Raw genomic sequence first — 15,680 nt, forward strand, 5'->3', positions numbered from 1 at the left:
CACCTGTGAAGCTAGCAAAAATGTATAAGACAAGTAACAAATGTTGGAAATGTAAGGAAAAAGAAGGTACTTTCTTTCATATGTGGTGGGAATGTAAGAAGGTAAAATGCTTTTGGGAGATGATTTATAATGAATTGAAGAAAATGTTGAAATATACATTTGCTAAGAAACCAGAAGCATTCTTACTAGGCATTACAGGTAATGAGATAAATAAGAAAGAAAAGAAGTTATTTTTATATGCAGTGACAGCAGCAAGAATATTGATGGCCCAGAAATGGAAACAGGAGGAGCTACCTACGATAGAAGAATGGAGAACCAAAATGATAGACTATGCAGAACTGGATAGAATGACAGGAAAGATCCGGAATCAACGAGATCAAAGATTTACAGAAGATTGGGAAAAACTTATCCAATATTTGCAAAAACTGAGTGATAATCAGATTACGTTTGTTAGTTTTAAGGAAGCTCTGTGATGGGAAAATGTGAAAATAAGTATAAAAATGAACTGAAGTTAACAGTATTAAAAACAACGGGTAGAAAAGTGTAAAAAGTAATAAAGTGAAGGAATTGCAGACAAATTGAGGGAAGTCAAAAAAGAGAAGCAAGATGTAATTAAAATGTGTGGAATGTATACCGGTAATTTTGTTTTTGTATTTGAAAACCAATAAAAATATAATATATAAAAAAATAAAGTAGATGCTGTCATAAGAAGTGGTATCTCTTGGTGGCTTCACTACCCTCAGAGGTTCAGAGGGAGGAGAAGGTTCTCGTACTTACGGGACCGCCTCTCCTGGTATGTCCCGCAGAGGACCCTAAGGTCCATGAATAATAATAGCTTAAAGATCCCGGGCCCTAAGGAAGCCAGACTATCCTCCACCAGGACCAGGGCTTTTTCAGTGACGGCTCCAACCTGGTGGAATGCTGTGTCCCACAAGACTAGGGCCCTGCAGGACTTGACCTCCTTCCACAGGGCCTGTAAGACAGAGCTATTCTGCCTGGCCTTCAGTTTGAATTAGCCTGATCCTCTATTCCCTTTTCCCTTTCCTCTTCTATGAAGAAACCCTTTCTGGGACCCCACATTTAAATTCTTCCCTGCTCTCCTTGCTGGCCCCAGTAGGACCAACTAGGCCAGTTAGCCCTGGTCATCATTTGATGTCCCCCCACCAAAGTGATTCCTAAATTTTTGAATTTTATTGCTATTGATGCTACATTTTATGTTGTGTTTTATGCTGTTTTATGCTGTTTTTAAGTCGCATTTTAATCAATGTTTTATATTTGCTGTTAGCTGCCCTGAGCCCGTTTTTTAAACCTGGAAGGGTGGGGTATAAATAAAAATATATTATTGTTATTGTTATTGTTGTTGTTATTGTTATTGTTATTATTATTATTATTGACTACTAGCCATCATAGCTTCACACTGCCTCCATTGCTGGAGGCAGTAATGCTTCTGAATAACAGTTGATGGAAAGCACAGGACAGGAGTCTTCTGCTCAGGTCCTGCTTGGGCGTTTCCCACAGTCATCTGGTTGGCCACTGTGAGAACAGGATGCTGGATTAGATAGGCCATTGGCCTGATCCTACAGACTCTTCTTATGGAGTGATGGCCCGGGAGAGGGCATTCTCTGTGACAACCCCTAAGCTGTGGAATTCCTTCTGAACAGATGTGTACCTGGCACCTTCCAACACTGAAGGCACACCTCTTCACCCTGGCCTTTGACACCTGAGATATATGTTTTTAGAACCTTCCCTGTTCTTCTGATTGTAAATTGTTTTAACTGATTTCAGTACTGTCTTTTTATGTTGCTGTAAGCTGCCCTGGGACTGGGGATGGAAGAGAAATTTGAGAATGCATTTAATGCTGAAGACTGAAACACAGCCACCCCTATCCAAATTTTGCTAAGCGGTTCTCCAGTGTTTACAAAAATGCATACATTAACAAAGAGTGTGTGTAAAAATGAAGATATTCATGAAAATAATATACAAGAACAATAGAATCCTAGAGTTAGAAGGGATCTCAGCTAGATCATCTATTACAGATGGCCGTCCAACCTCTGCTTGAAAACCTCCAAGAATCCTCCTGAGGGAGTCTTTTCCACCGTTGAAGAGCTCTTGCATTCAGAAAGTTCTTCCTGATGTTTAGTAGGAATCTCCTTTCTTGTAACTTAAAGCCATTGGTTCTAGTCTTACCCTCCAGAGCAGGAAAAAAGAAAGGTTGCTCCATCTTCCATATGACAACCCTTGAGATATTTGAAGATGGCTGTCATTGTATTAGTCAGGCCTGGCCCAAGGCATTCTGGTACCTGAGGCAGACCCCAAAATGGCACCCTCTCCCCACTAGGGAAGAAGGGGTGAGAGAAGATCTACTTCAGGATCAAGAGGTAAGAAAGATCTACAGCCCCAGTAGATTCTGCCACCTGAGGTGGACACTTCACCTTGCTGCATATGTAGGCTGGCCCCTGTATTAGGGGAAATTGCCAACAAAAACGTGCACATTAGTCAAAACTGCATATAAAAATGTGTTGATTGGGAGAAATTCACACCAATTGCTGGTGGATTTTCCTGAGGGTTCAAAAAATTATATTGACAGATTGCTGGAAAATATGGAGAATGGAATTTAAGAATGGAAGAATGAGAAACTGAAAGGACTTCCATCCTCAGCTGGGACCTAACAAGCAATAAACAGGTAAGAAATCTAAACAATAATAATAATAGTGATATATCCCCTTTGTCATAAGTATTGAACCTATTAAACATCACAAAACCTGATCAACTAAGTCATCTTGACCACCAGGGCTGGCTCCAGAGGGTGGCAAGGTGGTACATTTGCCAGAGCTCCCAAGACCAGCAGAGAAGTCTTTGTTCACCTTTTTATATTACGTTCACTCCTACAATTTGACATTCTGCTTAGAACGATAATAGTAACCGAGGACACCTAATACGTTTTATAGCACTCCTTAAACCATAATTGCCTTTTTGTATATGGATGCATGATATTATGAAATGATACGCAGATGAAGTATTTTTCCCCCTTTAGTAATGGTTTTAATATTTGCCTTCCCTCAGAGGGTACATCTAATTTATCACCTCTGCTTCAGTCACGCAGTACTTTCAGAAGCAATATGGTCTCTTGGACTATCTGGTAACAAATCCTGCATATGGCCATTTCAAAGAGCCTTGAATTTACGGGTCTCTTTTGCTCTCTCCTTCCCTTACACCTCATTGCCATTGTTTCGCTTCCTCTGGCAGCTGCTTTTCCGTTTGGTCTGGCATATGTGAAGTGATGTGGGCACAGAAGTGTAACGAGCCCTTTGGTGAACGCACAAAACAACACAACGGCTCTCAGAAATTACACAGGACAACGTAAAGTTGTTTCACAGAGACTCTTTCCACGGAGGAAGCGCCCCTCCTTGGTTAAGGGTATCCTGTTAAAGGGATCTGTGAGGAGTGGCTTCTGTCCGACACCCAGGCGACCATGAGGGCCATAGCTCCTGGGCGTCACCCCATTTTATATAAGTCATGGGTGTGGTTTATCCTTAGAGGGACGTGGGTGGTGCTGTGGTTAAACCACTGAGCCTCTTGGGCTTGCCGTTTGGAAAGTCGGCGGTTCGAATCCTCGCAACAGATGAGCTCCCGTTGCTCTGTCCCAGCTCCTCCCAACCTAGCGGTTCAAAAGCACACCAGTACAAGTAGATAAATAGATATCACTGTGACAGGAAGGTAAACGGCGTTTCCATGCGCTCTGGTTTCTGTCACAGTGTCCTGTTGTGCCAGAAGCGGTTTAGTCATGCTGGCCACATGACCCAGAAAGCTGTCTGTGGACAAACGCCGGCTCCCTCGGCCTGAAAGCGAGATGAGCGCCACAACCCCATAGTTGCCTTTGATTGGACTTAACCATCCAGGGGTCCTTTACCTTTACCTACTCCAAGCAGATGGGCTGCAGTGGAATAATGTGGCTTCACCAGTTGCCTGTGCCAATAAAGTTGTAGCCTGTTTGAACCCATAAACTATGTGTTGTTGTCTTGTCTGATTATTTCACCCCTAACTGGGGGGAGGGGGTGTCACGGGGTCTTGACACGCAACTCCTCTTGATTTCAGTTCCTGAGGAAAACACTGGGGCAGCACCCATAGGCCTCCTGCAACTTTTGCCCTATGTATTCTGTGCAACAGTTAATAGATAACTCTTTCAAGGTTTACACAGGAAATTGGGGATTTATGTTTCCCGAAGAAAGCAGCTCAGGCGTCTGCTGCTGCTGCTTGCCTCCTTTCTTTCCCCACAACAACGAAGCTCTATGGCCCACAGATTGCACTGAGCATTTGGGCCCATCGACATATGGCAAGTCTGGCAAATGCGCGGTATCCAGCAGAGACGTGTCGTAAACCGACAAGTATATTACAGGACGCCATAAAGCTGCAAAACAATTGACACCTCTTCTCGACAGCTGAATGGCAAGCCTTTTGGCCTAGGCCGGAATGCCCCTGTTGCTTGGATGGCTGTAAAAGAGGATTAGACAAATTCATGGAGGGTCATAGTTACTAGCCACGGTGGCTGTGCTTCACCTCCACTGTCACAGGCAGCATGCTTCTGAATACCAGGGAACTGCAAGCAGGAAGACTGCTGTTGCACTCGGCTCCTGTTTCTGGGCTCTACGTAAGCCTCTGGTTGTCCATTGTGAGAGCACGATGCTGGGTGAGATGAGCCACTGTGGAAGATTATTCTGCAGGCTTTGTTTACTTCTGGGGCCAACTTCAGAGGACAGGGATTTTTTTGCACTGTAAAGGAACGATGGGCGAAGTGAGCTCATGTAATAATGTGAGGAAGGCAGTTCAGGTGGTGATGTCTGGTGCAAGTATAGCCCCTGTTTTCACCCATGAAATGTTGATTGGTGTAGGATGATGGAATCTGCAAGCAGAAGACCTTAGGGCTCATCCAGCCTTCCTTTGGTGCCACATTTCTAGGTGCAGATCCATGCTTTGAAGCTCTGTGTCCAAGTGCTTCCCCCATTTGTTCCAATTCAGAGTTAAAAAGCAAGTTTCCGCGGTGAAAGTGATGGGAGGAGAGGGACACTAGGACACAGCGCTTTAAAGCATGGAGGTGTACCTGGGAAGCATAGGGCAAAAGATAAGTGTGGCTGAGTCCTTAAGAGAAGGGGGCATAAGCAGCTGCCTTCTACAATATGGTCCTTGGTCCAGTATTGTCTCCTCTGACTAGCTCTAACCACTAGCCATACTTGAAAGCCACACCGGTGCTTAAGTATGATCAAGGTTGTGGGCTCAAATACCCAAATATGCAAACCTTAAGGATCACAAAATATAGGATTGTAGAGTTGGAAAGGACCACAAGGGTCATTTTGCTGAACCCCCTTTTGCCTAACGAAATCTTTTGCCTAACGTGGGGCTTCAACTCACAACCCTGAGGTTAAAAGACTCCTGCTCTACGAACTGACCAGTCTCCAAGATGGTGCAGCTATTTAATACAACTGCATTTCAAGTTATGTATGCTAGCTTTAAACCCCGACATAGTCACTGACACCTGGGCACTGAGATGACCCAAGAAACCATGGTCCCATAGCTGTCAACTTTTCCCTTTTCTTGCGAGGAATCCTATTCGGAATAAGGGAATTTCCCTTTTAAAAAGGGAAACATTGACAGCTATGCCCAGACTCCTTATGACGTAAGCAGGCAGGAAGTAAATAGTCTGTGGTCATAGTCTGTGGTCACTGACTCCTTGTGACAGCACATGAGTGACTCTCTCCCCAAATACGGGGGGGGGGGGAGAGACATTCTTGCATTGGGGAATATTTTCATGATGATTTGGAGGATGTGATGATTTATATAAGATGGGTGCCCATTTGAGCGTTTGCTTTATTTTACATCTCTGGGGAAGTGAATATTTATTTTATTGCCTATTTTTATTTATTAAATTTCTATACCCCCTTTCATTTGAGGACCACAGTGTGGTTTACAATATAAAAGCACAAGGATACATAACATAGTAACAAACAAAAGCAATACCCCCGCCCCACAGAATAGCTACGGTACTTAGCTAGCCAATTTGGGGGTGGGCAGTGTGGGGAATCCATCTTGGGTTTTCTGAAAATCTGCTGTGATGTTGCATGCTCATTCTATATTACGTAACTAGACAATATACTGCCTGTAACGCTTGCAATATGATAATTGCTACTGTATTTGTTGGATTTTCAAAAAATTAATAAAAACATAGCTTCTTAAAGATTCCCATTGTGATTAGACTGTGTTGGGCCTGGCAGCTAGGATTTGGCTAATCTGCTTTAGTTTGATCTGTATGTTTTTCAGCACTGTAAGATTGCAAAACGTGTTAAATCCTACTTCATCATTTTGGGGTGCTTGGGTGATTTTAAGCTGCAAAAGATTTTGACCTGTGGGCATTTCTGTCTGTGTGAATACATGTGGGGGTGGGGGGTGGGATATAGTTGGACTCATGTCAGCAAGATAATGGCATGGCGAAAAAGGTTGAATAAAAGCTTTTATAGCACCAGTCTTTCAAAAGAGGAAGAGATTAAAGACCTAGATACCGTAGATCAGTTAGTCTGATTTCTACATGTTCCAAGATGCTAGAACTTATTGTCTGTACAGTTTTTGTGTGCAGTTTCTGGAGCAATCATTTTCAGCCATTACAATCAGGATAAAGTATATGATGAGGCAGTGAGGATGAGTGCTCTGCTCAATCACCTTCCAACTCATGATAGGTGAAGGTCTGAAGCTGGGAGCCTCCTTGCACATTTTAGAGCCCAGATGTTCTCCCAGAATTCTTCCAACAAGGCACCTGACTTTAGATGGCCCTATTGGGTGGGGAGAGGGCAGGTGAAGGTCCAGCTGGAGCAGTCTCTGAGGCGGTCTTCACTTGCATCCCACTGATGTCACATTCCCAGTGCAATAAATCGTGGTTTCTTGGAATTAGAGGAAATTGTGGCTTGAATGCTTCTTCCAAACCACGGTTGCAGACCACAGTTGCATCCTGCTTTATTTGTACAGTAAGCTTGGTTTTTAGGGTCCACTGAAACTACATCTTCCCAGTTTGGATGTCACAGGAAACTGGAATTTAACTGACTAAGCCTTATTGTGCTTTGCCAACATTGTTCATTACAAAGATGCAGATAAAGCAGCCCAGCTGCTTCCAGGAGGAAAAACACCCCCCCCTCCCGCCACCCCCACCCCCTCTTCTGGCCACTGCGAAACCCCAGAATTGGCCTGACTTGCTTTATTCTGATATTCACCTTACTGCAGTAGCCTGGAACCGAACCCGCAATATCTTTGAGGTCTACCTGTAATTAGGAAACATGACAGCTACTTGTTACTGAGGGCATCAAAGGCATTTTCTTCTCCCAATGTCAATTTGAGCAGAGCTCTTGGCTACTCGGTTAACAGTAATCGGCTTAGTGGAATTTGTTTTGCATTTCTAATGTTAATGAATTGCTGGATTTTGTTTTATTTTTATTTGTTTTTTTAATCCACAAAGGAACTGCAATCAAACTGAGGGCAGGTGCAATCTAGGATGGCTGAATGGAAATATCTCACTCTGTGTGTGTTTGTCCAAGTGCCAATTGCGGAGTAAAGACATCAACTTTTTGTACCAATGGCAAAGCATATTGAGGAGGAAAGGGTTATGAACACATTTCCCCCACCCAGGGGCAAGGAAGACAAGGAGAAACAGTACATTCCAGAATGCCTCCCACTTGCCGAAATTCAGTTAAGAGGGGAGACGTTCCGGCAGTGTCAGAAGCAGTGGGTGGGCAAGGCACTGTCTATTGGACTTCTGCCGCCTAAGGCAGCTGCTTCCCCTGCCTCATCTGTGGGCTGACTCTGGGACTGCTTCACTCCTTCATCAACAATCCACCAGAACCAGATGCTTTTCCTTTCATGAAAAGCAACTGCTGCCCCTAAGTTCTACCTTTGCATGTAAAGTGTTGTGGGCACTGAACAAAAGTGTTGATGCATGCAGGTTTTTATCTAAAACGTCTAGTGGTTGCCTACAGCTCACTGATATACAGTGGTACCTTGGTTCCCAAACTTAATCCATCCTGGAAGTCTGTTCCAAAACCAAAGCGTTCCGAAACCAAGGCATGCTTTCCCATAGAAAGTAATGGAAAGTGGATTAATCCGTTCCAGACGGTGAAAAACAACCCCTAAAACAGCAATTTAACATGAATTTCACTATCTAATGAGACCATTGATGGCATAAAATGAAGGCAATAATCAGTGTACTGTACTACAAAATAAATAAGACAGTATTGTAGATGATAAAAATTAAAAAAAAATTCTTATGTGCACTGATGATAGTCATTGTTTAGATGGGGGGCTTTTATCCATTTCTGCAGTCACACAATCAACCAGTAAGCTGAACTGGGTTCCACACAGTCACAAAAACGAAGTCACAAGCCACAGTCACAAAAACGAAGTCACAAGCCACAGTCACAAGTCTGAAGAACAAGTCACAGTCAAAAAAATGAAAAAGCCACACAAACAAAAATGCAAAAAAAATGCAAAAACAAAAGCTCCAAATATCACCTCTGTGTTGTGTGGGTGCTCAGGACTCAACAGCCGACAGACTCAACAGGGGGCTCAATTTACATGTTCTGCTTCCAAGGCAAAGTTCACAAACCGGAACACCTACTTCCGGGTTTGCAGCGTTCTGTTTCCAAGTCAACCAAACCAAACTGTTCTAAAACCAAGGTACCACTGTAGTGTCCTAATGACTGTACAAGGAGTTTCAAAGCTCTGAATGCACTGGACAATGCAATTGAGGCATGTTAAATGGGCAGCATGAGAGAGATTTGTTCCTTGACAAACTTTCAAACAGAAAAGGGCTTTCATCCCATCCGGGGCTCTCTTCTGAGACTGCTAAAGCATAATGTATTACTCTGCTGTTCCATAATTAAAAAAGTGGCTTTTAAAGGTGACTTTTTCTTGTCCTTCCTTGCCAAGTTGTCATGGTCAATTATTTCAGCCAACGTAACTTGAGAGGCAGTGGAATCACAGTGCTTCACTGCCATAGTGTGGGAGAATGTCTGAGGCCTTCCTATCCGTGATTAGATGGTGGTTTTCTTGCTTCCCACATGTTTACATGGGTGCCTCCAGACTGCCACTATTTTGCAGGAAGGAATTGAGCACATACTGGAAATTCAGGTTTGTGCAATTAAAGTGGATTAAAGCTCTCTGTCACACAAGCGAAAGTAATCCGTTTTTTTACTTGTTGCAATTAGGAAAGTGACAGGGAAATATACTGAAAGTATGGAATGAGCAAAGTATTCAGAGCAGAATGAATGTTCATTGTCATATAACTGCCCTGTAGACCAGGGGTCAGCAAACTTTTTCAGCAGGGGGCCGGTCCACTGTCCCTCAGACCTTGTGCAGGGCCAGACTGTATTTTGAAAAAAAATATGAATGAACTCCTATGCCCCACAAATAACCCAGAGATGCATTTTAAATAAAAGCACACATTCTACTCATGTAAAAACACCAGGCAGGCCCTACAAATAACCCAGAGGCATTTTAAATAAAAGGACACATTCTACTCATGTAAAAACACACCGATTTCTGGACCATCCACAGGACGGATTTAGAAGGCGATTGGGCCGGATCCAGCCCCCAGGCCTTAGTTTGCCTACCCATGCTGTAGACGAATCAGAATGAATGCTCCATTAATACTGAATGAACTCTCCACAGTCTAACCTCCACATACAAATTGTGAAAACATATTAGGATGAATGCCCAGTAAACAGATCATCAGAAAGCCTCCCATTTTCATTATTCCATGAAAAATCACATTCATTCATAAAAATTACATTAAGTTTCATTGCTCACATTCCTTTACTGATTCATGCATTCGTTCTTCATTTTTTTCATTGTCTGGTTTTGGTTTTTGCTCCTCACTCGTGGCTGTCATTTTTTATTTTTTTATTTTGGCAGTGGTTGCCATTCATCCCAGAAGAGGTTGGACAACCATCTCTCAGAGATGTTGTATCCTGCACTGCAGAGCCTACATTGATCAAGGGGTTGGACTGAATGACCTCCACAATCCCTTCCAATTCTATGAGTCTATGATTCAGTGGCATTACTCAAAATAAATCCATGCAAACTTGTGGAAGGATCCTTTTGATTCCCAGATACTGGGAACAAACAGAAGGAGGCGGCTACTTGTGAATTTCCCCCAAAGTATCTGACCGCTCTAAGAAGCAGAATGCTGGGAGACAGGGACCTTGGATCTGATCCCCGCAAGGCCGTTCAAATGGTCTTATCTTCATTTTTAAGAAACCACCATTATAGGCATTCCTCTCCACATTACTGGAACAGAACAAAAGGGCCCATACAGATCCAGACTGAGTCATGAGGATGATATGACCTCACAAATGGGTGAGAGGTCAGTCTTTTATTTCTTTAGTGTGAGAGACAAGTCATCTCCTGCTTTCAAAAAACAACACTGCGAGTGGGATGGTTCGAAAGTCCCCGTAGCGGCGCAATCTGAGTTGCTACACCTTTGCTAAGCTTCTCCTTAATGCCAAGATTCAGGTTTACAGCCCCTGCTTCTTAACGTCTGCTTAAACGCTGAAGAAGACAAGAGTGGACGAGGGAGTCGAAATCCATTTAAAAGCTGCCTGGCCATCCCTAATGAGGGCTGACCTTTGCAGTGATACAGGCCTTGGGTTTATTAAGGCAGGGGCAGAACCCATCTCCAGGCCTCTGGTCAATCTGCGTTGCTCAGGGCAAAGGAATTTCCATTTAAAAATCTCTCTTCAGGTGATAAAGACGGATTCAATAGAGATCTGCTCATAAAGAAAGTGCCGAGAGCCACTATTAAATTCTAGCTTCTGTCAGCTTAACAGCAAAAACTTTTAATGAGGAAACCATTAAAGTTGACCTAATGAATCAGAAATGCTTTTCCTCGCTGGCTAATTACAGGAGTGCCTGGAATACCTTCCAACATATGTAATTTAGACAATGCTGAGCTATCGAGTCTCCCCTGTGCCTATTGCTTTTCTTTCCGTCTCTCCCTCCAAGGAAACCTGTTGCAATGCAGTGAGCGTTAAAAAAAAATGCCCATTTGCAGCATCACCAGAGAGGATGTGGGGTCTTGACCTAGATTCTCAGAGGGGCATCCGTGGATGTGGTCTGCCTACAAAGCGCTGGGGTGGGGGGAATTGCTGGTATCCCCAAGGAAGAATGCGGAAAGGCAAAGTTGCTAGTGATTCATTTCAGCCAGAAAGAGAGTGAGAGAATGGGCACAATTCAATAAAAAGCCATGCCTGTGCCTTCATTGAAATCAAACTGGGTTTGTTTGAAGCACTTTGCAGACTCTTAACTTTCCTGGATTGCAGCAGCTGCTGACTCATAGGGTTACTCCTTCCCTGCCCCACCACCACTGCTGGCATTTTAAATTATTATTAATGGAGACAAATGCAAGTGGAAGTAAAATGCAACCAAACCAAGTAACAAATAAGCAGATATTTTTAGGCATTTCCCCTGGGAACACTTATCAAAAGAATGAATCTGAAAACAGGATCAATTACCTATTGAAACACTTTTGGTATACAGGAGTGTTTAGCAGTGTTTCAGCTCATGAATCTTGGTTGCAATCACACGTAGAGAGATGCTTGCAGGTGTTGTTGTTGTTGTTTAATTGTTTAGTCGTGTCTGATTCTTCGTGACCCCCTGGACCAGAGCACGCCAGGCACTCCTGTCTTCCACTGCCTCCCGCAGTTTGGTCAAACTCATGCTGGTAGCTTTGAGAACACTGTCCAACCATCTCATCCTCTGTCGTCCCCTTCTCCTTGTGCCCTCCATCTTTCCCAACATCAGGGTCTTTTCCAGGGAGTCTTCTCTTCTCATGAGGTGGCCAAAGTATTGGAGTCTCAGCTTCAGGATCTGTCCTTCCAGTGAGCACTCAGGGCTGATATCCTTCAGAAGGGATAGGTTTGATCTTCTTGCAGTCTATGGAAATGCATAACTTGGATAGAAAAGTTTCTAGTTCCACTGCAGCTCCATAACCTAGAGAAGAGCAAGGCAGCCACACTGTTGGCCCACCTCACTCAATATTGCCTGATCTGTGTGGCAGCAGCTCTCCTTGGTCAGAGGTGGAGCAGCCTGGCCTTGCTACTTGAGTTCCTTTGAACTGCACAGGCTGCCGATTCAGCTGGGGGACCGTCTGCATGCAGGACATGTTCTCTCCCTCTTCTAAGAGTGCAGGGTATTTGTTACATTGACAGTCCAAAGGGGTTGCATGTAGCCCTGCTATAGCTCATGTATTGAATATTCATCCATCCACAGGACATGGAAATAATGGAACCCAAGGAAAGCCTCTGTTGCTGCCAGCCCTTCTAGTCAACAGCGATTGCATTTGGGAGAGGCTTTGATAAAAAGGCCCTATAGATTGGTGACTCGTGATGAATGGGTGGCTGTGTTTTTAGACAGCACGTCCTCTGTAGGCAACAGAAGCATAGATACTCATTGGTAATTGCAGACTTCAGATGATCCGAGGAGAGGAGAGGAATGGATCCTTGCCCATTCAAAGAAGCAGCCCAATTCAATACTCATGAATATCAACGCTGATTAATATCACTAATTACCTTGCAAATTCCATGCCACTTCCCTTCCCTTGTGTGCCTCGCCTCAGATTTGTGAGCCTTAGGGCAGGGCTGATGGATTTCGTTTTGCTTTATGTATAATGCCTAGACAATGTACTGCAGAATCAATAGGAGATATTCTCTTGCCAGGGTCCTATGGGCCACTGAGAGACTGCACTCCATGTCTCCTGTGAGGAACATGGGGAGGTGAAAATAAGAACATAAGGAGAGCCTTCTGGATGAGGCCAATGGCCCATCTAGTCCAGCATCCTGTTCTCACAGTGGCCAACCTGATGCCAAAGGAAACCGGCAAGCGAGATCTGAGCACAACAGAACCCTCCCCTCCTGCTCTCTCATAGCCTCCATTGTTGCTAATAACCATTGATAGTGTGCTGGGCCCAGGGGTAACCCATGGAACGTGATCCAGGACCAGACCAGAATCCGAAGGTTCCGCTAGGAGTCAGTCTGACAGGGCCAAGGCAGGACACGAGGCAGGAAACCAGACAAGGACAGGTACAGGATCTCAGGCAGGATCTAGCATACAGCAATGTTGCTCCCACAACCTAGGGCAGGGTCCAACAGCCTTTTATCGTTGTCAGGGTAACGGCTGATCCTGATCCCCCGGCGACTCACCTCCCTGTCTTGCCCGAAGGTGAGCACTCCTCCTGTGAGTACTCAGGTATCTCCTCATCTCAGACCTTAGTCTCTGCAGCTCGGGAGGCGTCGGTGTGTGACTAGACCCAGGAGCCGCCTCAGCCTCCCCTTACCCAACCGGTAGTGGAGCAGCTGTAAGTGATGGCGCAGCTGGAGGCAACGAGGTAATCACCACATCTGGAGCCAGGGCAGGCTCAGGCCCCTGACTCGGCCCAGCTGGTGTTTGTTGCAGGGGAACCTGTGCAGACTGGGACTCTTCAGGATCAGGCCCCAGACTTGGTTCAGATGATGCCTGAGGCAAAGGATCCAGTGCAGACTGAGACTCCTCTGGTTCCGAGTCCGAGCCTGAGTCTCAGGCCATCACAGATAGGCAGCAATAACTAGCTGCAGAAATACAACATGGGGGACACCTGGCTTGCTGAATCTGAAAGGGTCTAGGGGTCTTAATAGACCATGAGCTTAACATGAGTCAACAGTATGATGCAGCAGCAAAGAAAAAGAAAAAAACACTAATGCTATTCTAAATTGCATCAACAGCAGTATAGTGTCCAGGTCAAGGGAAGTAATAGTACCACTCTTAGAGTACTGTGTCCAGTTCTGGGTGTCGCAATTTAAGAAGGATATTGAGAAGCTGGAATGTGGGCAGAGGAGGGCTTTTAACTCCCATCAGCTCCTGCCAGCATATTCAGTCGTTAGAGGTGATGGAAGCTGTAGTCCCAACAACATCTGGAAGACTCCAGAACATCTGTTGCTCCAGAAAATGTTTTGCAACTAAACAACAGGAAGACGTGCACAGAAGAGGGGCAACCAACACGGTCAAGGGTCTGGAAACCAAGGCTTATGAAGAACGTTTGAGGGGGTTGGGTAGGTTTATCCTGGAGAAGAGACTGAAAGGAGATATGATAACCATCTTCAAATATTTTAAGAGCTTTTATTTTAGTAAATAATGGAGAGGAGGAGTACCCTTTTACATCAGAGTAAAAATTAAATTCTGGATGTAATGAATGGTGGTGATGTCAATGAGCATCAAAGACCACCAGAAAGGGTAGTATAAATGCCATTTCATAGAATAATAGAATTGTGGAGTTGAAAGGTACCCTGAACATCATACGTGAAGGGGGAGATGATAGAACTCTGTGGTTGTCTTCCCCCTGCCCAAATTTTGGCAGCTGGTCTATAAGGCTACAATCCTATCCACGCTTACCTGGGAGTAAGTACTTCCAAGAAGGCATACCAGGAGTGCACTGTAAATCACACAATAAAAATGCTGCACTTTGTGGCTATATACGAAATAAATGCACATTATTAACACTGTTAATCTATTAAGATGGAGGGGAAGAAAATGGGAGCCTGTAGAGAAAGAGAGAGAGAAAATCAATAAGCTTCTCCGGTGCTCAAATTGCATGGCGCCCCCCATATATCTAGCAGCTTGCCTTTCTCTCCTAGTTAATCATTTGGAAAGAGCCAAGACCCTGAACAAGCTTTCCTGTAAATCAAGGTAAGACTTGCAAACTACGTCACTATCTTTCTGTGGAACCTCTGTTACAAGAGAGACAAACCAAGCCTCTTCGTTGTCACATGTACCACACTTTGAAGTTATGTGTTTAAAAGGAGAGCATCTTTTCTAGCTCACACTGCAGGCCCACTGCGGACCATGAAGACTATTTTTACCACACAGTAAAAGGTAAAGGTAAAGGGACCTCTGACCATTAGGTCCAGTCGTGACCGACTCTGGGGTTGCGGCACTCATCTCGCTTTATTGGCCGAGGGAGCTGGCGTACAGCTTCCGGGTCATGTGGCCAGCATGACTAAGCCACTTCTGGTGAACCAGAGCAGCTCACGGAAATGCCGTTTACCTTCCCGCCAGAGCGGTACCTATTTATCTACTTGCACTTGACGTGCTTTTGAACTGCTAGGTTGGCAGGAGCAGGGACCGAGCAACGAGAGCTCACCCCATCGTGGGGATTCGAACCGCCAACCTTCTGATCGGCAAGTCCTAGGCCCTGTGGTTTAACCCACAGCACCACCTGCGTCCCTTAGGGTTGCCATAAATCTGGGCACAAAGTGGTTGAGCTTTATTTTCCATGTTATATTCCATCACAATAAATGAGGTTTTTGAGCTATTTTGACTTCTGATGTCAGTTGCCATACATCCGGATTTTCCCATTCAAGCAATTTCTGCCCAGACACTGCTTCCGACTGCTGTATTCCGGCTATGTCCAGGAAACTAGCAACCCTACCAGAAAGTCTTAGGTGGACAAAGGGGAAAGGACATTTATCAAGCCCTTGGTGGGTGTTCTCTATATTTATTGATCTACAAATGTAGATCAATAAATATAATAGTAAATAAATAAAATAAAATGCACAGCCTCTTCCCCTGATTCAGATTCACAGATTCAGAGTCAGACCAGGACAGCAAGCAGGACAGCA

This window comes from Podarcis raffonei, chromosome 1 (assembly GCF_027172205.1).
Source record: "Podarcis raffonei isolate rPodRaf1 chromosome 1, rPodRaf1.pri, whole genome shotgun sequence".
NCBI lineage: Eukaryota > Metazoa > Chordata > Lepidosauria > Squamata > Lacertidae > Podarcis > Podarcis raffonei.